At 33.2% G+C, this 6,051-nt stretch overlaps 1 long non-coding RNA gene across 1 annotated transcript; it reads right to left on the bottom strand.

Moving 5' to 3' along the window:
- Positions 1 to 347: 347 nt before the first annotated feature.
- LOC129890385 (uncharacterized) lies at positions 348 to 2,410 on the bottom strand. Its single transcript, XR_008767014.1, has 3 exons — positions 2,383 to 2,410; positions 1,446 to 1,487; positions 348 to 608 (listed from the first exon to the last, which is right to left on the bottom strand). It is a non-coding gene; the product is annotated as an uncharacterized LOC129890385 (long non-coding RNA).
- Between the last annotated feature and the right edge of the window lie 3,641 nt (positions 2,411 to 6,051).

The following is a 6,051-nucleotide window of genomic DNA, read 5'->3' as shown; positions in this document are numbered from 1 at the left end:
TTGACTTACGGGATCTACACATATGATAGACAAATTTGATAGAAATACGATGACAAGGTTCTGGATGGGCAATAGAAAAAGAGTTGTCATCATTTCTCTCATGTACATCTTTTCTGATGGATGTGGTGTCACGACCTAGCCCCGTGGGCCGTGAATAGTGTCCGAATTGGACACTCGTATACACACATATTATCTATTGTCAATCGACAATTAAACACAATATAGAATTTCTATGGGTAGCACGTCGTCTCAAACGGTCACTTATATATATACCAAAATCAACTATTTATTGGGGAGTCTTAATTATCAAAAATAAGATAACAGAATATGTAAGCCGACAAGGCTTCCACTCCGAATGTAAACGTCCAAAAACATAAGCCATACTAGTACACAAGACAACATCTACATACAACCCACTCATGTGTCTACAGACCTCTAAGAGGATTAACAATAGCATATGACGGGACAGGGCCCCGCCGTACCCCTAAATACATAAATATATACATTATAAGGATTAGTACCAAAAGTTTAGGCTCCGAGACAATGGAGCACTTCAACCCGTTGAGTAGAATCCTAAGGTGGCGGCTCTCCAAAATGAGTATCTGTACCTGCAGGCACGAAACGCAGCCCCCCGAAGAAGGGGGTCAGTACGAAATATGTACCGAGTATATAAAGCATAAAATATCGTAAAGGAGATCATATCTGAAATAAAGATTCAGGAGTCAAGTATCATAATCAATAAATCACTGCACCTGTGTCTTATAAAATGAAGTCATGCATATCATCATCATATATCGTACTTGGCCCGTTATGGGACTCGGTGTCACAATTATATCAATATATCGTCATATGTATATATATACCATACCCGGCCCTCTAGCAAGGGACTCGGTGAATAGAGTAGTGTACACTGATATCGTACCCGACCCATTATGGGACTCGGTGCCATAATCATATCGTCATATCATCATAATATCATATTATCATATCACGTACCCGGCCCTCTAGTAAGGGACTCGGTGAATAATGTAGTGGAATCCATACATGATAACATACCCGGCCTATCGTAGGACTCGGTGAATAATACCATAATAATATGCACGAATAAGGTATCATTAGCAACCTTGTGAAATTTGATCATTATCGGAGACTTAATAGAATAAGCAAAACAGTCCATCATTTGAAAACCAAGACAATAGTCATTATAAATCACACCAATTATGGATTATACTAAAATATGAATTATACCACAACATGAGTTATACCAACTAGGATGGCTGGAATCATACACATGAGTCAAGACATAACAATATAAATTTTGAAAATCAAGAACGGTAGCCATCCGAGTATATCTACGAATAAGAGTTTCTTTGGAATTTAAGCATACGTCATTCGTTCGTTTCATATGGATCATGCCAAAAGAAGAAAATGCTAACTTTACATACCTTTAGCGTTTATACGTATATGTTGTCCAATATTGTCTCAACCTATATTAAAACGTTAAGCACTATGGTTAAGCTATGGACAAGAATAAAACGTAGTCTATCGTTAGTAGGTTATTTCTAAAAAAAATTGGACAGCACCTCCCCTATACCACTCACTTTTCCCACTTTCAAACCAGCCATATAATCATCAATCAACATCAACAATCCAAAATATTGACACAAAATAAGATTTATTATTGACAATAAGCCTAGAATATTTCCACCCGACTCATGTTACCAAAGCAGTAAATTCGGAAAGTCAAGTACCTCATGTTGTATCTAAATTTTGAAAATGAAAACGGCAAAACTGGACTTTATGACCTTCATGAAACATTTAGATCTCTGTCTTAAGTTTCCAATGCCAAAGAAATCAACTCAAAAATCATTTTCTACAAAGAGATATCATCAAAATACGAACAGCTATACATGAAGGATTTTTCAATCCAGAATCTGGACAGAATTTGTCTTATGATTCATGCTCAGTTTTCGACATAATAACAGCAGATATAGACTAAGTCATAAATATAAGAGTTGTAGGTACGTGTATTATCTTTCCAAAACATGTTTAATATCTAAAATCGAAGGTCTACACAATGAGATATTCCAGAATTACTACCAGCTACTCAATTCCAAAAACGGGTTTGAACATTCACAATCTTCATACACCTTTTTCCTCCAAATTCAAGAACAACAACTCATCAACAACATCAAAACAATATCAACCATTATTATACATCATCACTAAGATAATTCCATCTATTTAATCTACCTAAAACAACCCTTTAACCCATAATTCTCAACAAATCACCAAACTAGTTTATAACACTATTTTCTCTGTTCTAATCCGTTAAAACTCTAACTAAACTTGTTAACAATGAAAAAGAGACTTTAATATTACCTTAAATTTGCAGCACCACATAAAATCTTCTCCTTATTGGCTGATTTCTAGCTCAAATTGAAGCCAACGCGACGTACAACAATTTTCTCTTCATGAGCTTCGGATTTCGGGACTCGAATTTTGGTCGGATTTGGTTTTTCTCTCAAGAACTTCCCCCCTCTCTCTCTCTGGAATTTTTTCTGGATATTTTCTTAGTCTAAACTATGAAGGAAGACATAGAAATTAGATTAATTTCATGGGTATTGGGCCTGACCCGAATTAGAATTGGGTTGGGCCGAATTCACAATTTAGTTTGGCCTGTCAGACTTAAAACATCTATATCTTATTACTCCGATATCACATTTTGTCCCACGACCTATGGTTGGAAAGATATTTCAATTATCTACAACTTTCATGTTTAGAGTTTTCCCAAATTCTCAAATTATAAAGAGGTTATGGCCTCCCGAAGTCAGCTTACCCGAAACGTGACTTTAAGAAAAACATATTTGATGGCTTCTATTTTGATTTGGCTTAAGGGTCCTTCTTGAGATGTATTTTACTACACATAAATTATTCATATAACTTGGCATCTACAACAAATCATGTCCTTTTAAAATTCAAAATTAAAAGTCCTTGAATTTATAATCGTTAGCTTACGAATAATCCAAAATGCAAAAATACGGAATGTAACATGTGGAATTGAAGTAACAAAAATCAAACGGCATATGGAGAGGCCTCTTTGTTATATAAGTGGATTCAGTTATTTGTACAAAAGGTATATGTTTTATTTAGCTACATCTACTAATATTGATTATAATGAAGCAACAATCTCAACTTTGTGAATAATTACAATGTACGTTTATATTAATGATCATCAAAAGTGACAAAATTTTAGGGTGTTTCATAGCTCCTAAAATTGTTATTGTTTTGAAGGTTTGAGGGCGAGCCTCATTGCGAGTAAGACGATGGATTCAAGTCGTGTCGCACCAAAAAATACAAGACATCAGGTTCAAGTACTGATGCATTGTGATGAAGATGTTGGGCTCAAGTCCCATCAATTTATGGCATGACATGCTTTATACGGACAAGATGTTGGGTTTGATTCTCAATACACCATATTGATGATAAAATGATGACTAAAGCAAAATAATGTAATTTTGGTGAAAATTCATGAAATTTGTTCCACTTGATTTGCTCCATTCCCTAAAGTGAATATGGTAGCAGTGCAAAATATGTCTGAAAGAAGACAAGTGATTGAATAGTGCACATTAAACATGTATGAGATACTAAACAGTCATAAATTGATATGCTAAGATGATTGTGTTTCATTTACGAAGAGTGAGAACTTTTTGGTAAATGCTACAAATACAGATCCATTTCCTCAAGTGAATGTGATAGTATTCAATAAAGCTTATCAATACGGATGTGCATTTGTATCGTGATGTGTTCACGGCTCACCTCCAGGAGAGGTAGAATAATAGAGAAGAAATAAATCTGAATTTACTCTCAGAATAATAAATCTAAAAATTTTCATATAATAGTAAACCAGAAATTTACTAAAGCAAAATGCACATGTCATGGTAAACTTAGAATTTACTTATTAGACATATATTGAAGAAATACCCACTCTGTCTATTTTTACTTGTTCATTATACTAAAAATAGATGTCCAACAATACTTGTCTAATTTATGAAATGAAGAGATAATTTTAACTTAGTTCCTAATTTATCCTTATCATTGATTAATGGTCATTTTCCTATTATATTTTTCAAGACATTGTATTTATTATATTCAAAGGGTGATATGGTAAAATTACCCTTCTATTTATAGTTTCTTAAGAATTATGCAAAGTTAATAGTGAACAAGTATTATTGGACCGAAAGAGTAAAAGGTTCTTCAAGAATTATTGTTTGTTCTCGTGATAAGTTGATCAGATCAACTAAAGTTAGGATTGAATCCCTAAATTATGGGAAGTATAAAATATGAATATGGGCATGCTCACCCATCATCTGATTAATTGAATTAGATGCATTAATAAGATGATCACATGTGCGTTTATTGTCAACCTATAATTTTGGCATTCGCAAAATTACTTGTGCAAAATAATCAAGTAAGATCACAATTTCCAGATGATGTAATCAAGACAACTCATCTTGATAGTCTTGATTAATATTTAAGCTAGTTTGACGTTAAATGCATTGGAAAAATAACTGAATCATTATTTATGAGAACAAAACTTCATGTGTTGGTCTGAAATATGATATATTGCATACAACGGTACTTGTATGCATCAGACTAAAAATTATGATCAATTTTTCTCTTAATTGATTCAGGTTTAGGGACCAAATATTTTTAATGTGTGGTATATGATTAATGAATATACCATGATGCACAAAGATGAATTCTCCAAAATAGATTAGGATATATGTTAATTTCTCTAACATAAGGGGAAAATAAGAAGCAACCAAGAGTTGCAAATGCTCCTATTGAATGTACCTAAAGGACATAGTCTACGACATGCATGAAATATGATAGATCAATCGATTCTAAATAAAATGCTCCTTGAAAAGGGGGATGAGAAAATTATCAAAATGATCATAACAAGGAGGCAATACGCTCTTGAAGAGGCTACAACATAACAATTCATGAAACCTCATGAGAGGGGTAGGTACCTGAAAATAATGAAGTGATGAGATCTCAATAAGTTATGTTGCATTGCGAATCGATACAAATGATATATTATCAACAATATCTTTGATACAAGAGAGCGCAATATTGTAAAAGAATATGAGGATCTAAATTCTATGGTCTATTAAAGCATGGTGGCGTAAAAATATTTATCAAGTGGAATGATGCATTTTGATAAACGTAAAACTTATTTGACTTGCAATCTAGACACTAGAAGATGTCATGCCTTTAATATTGGATGTTGTCACTTGATAAAATTTATATGAAAAAATATGAAGGATTCAAAATGTATGAAGCATATACAAATTCTTGAAAAACTTATTTATAATCCTCATATAGATTAAATCAATCAAGAATCTTTTGTATTGTTATGCAAGTTGATAACTTGAATTGGAACTCTTTAAGAGTTTTCAAAAAGACAATAGATTAATTGCTTAAAGAAGTTGAAGTGAGGAATTTACAGAATTCTTAGGTCTCGAAGGGAAGATTCACTAAAAGAGATAGAACGAAACACATTTTGTCAACGTTTTTCTACACATGAGCTACCAAGAATGGTGATATCAATGTGCAACAGATTTGTTCAAGTAATAATATGGCTGATTTATTCACCAAGTCTCTACCAACTACAACTTTTGAGAAGACGGTGCACCAGCTTTGAATGCGAAGATTCAAGTGTTTGGATTGATGTTCTCATTAGGGGGGGAGTCAATATGCGATATACTCTTTTTTTCTTCACAAGGTTTTGTCCCATTGAGTTTTTCTTGTAACGTTTTTAGTGCGGGATTCAAAATGCGTATTATTAGATATATGTACTCTTTTTTCTTCACTAGAATTTTTTTCACTGAGTTTTATCTAGTAAGATTTTCACAAGGCACATAATCTATCAAATAGAGATATTCAAGCGGGAGTGTTACAAACACATTTATATTATAGTGAATGTCTATTATGTAGATTCCTTTGGAGAAAAGTTAGAAATCCTAGTTAGGGGTTTTCCTTCATTGT

Source organism: Solanum dulcamara, chromosome 5, assembly GCF_947179165.1.
Source record: "Solanum dulcamara chromosome 5, daSolDulc1.2, whole genome shotgun sequence".
Classification (NCBI taxonomy): Eukaryota; Viridiplantae; Streptophyta; class Magnoliopsida; order Solanales; family Solanaceae; genus Solanum; species Solanum dulcamara.
Note: the sequence above shows the minus strand (reverse complement) of the source record. Positions and strands in the feature narration are given on the sequence as shown.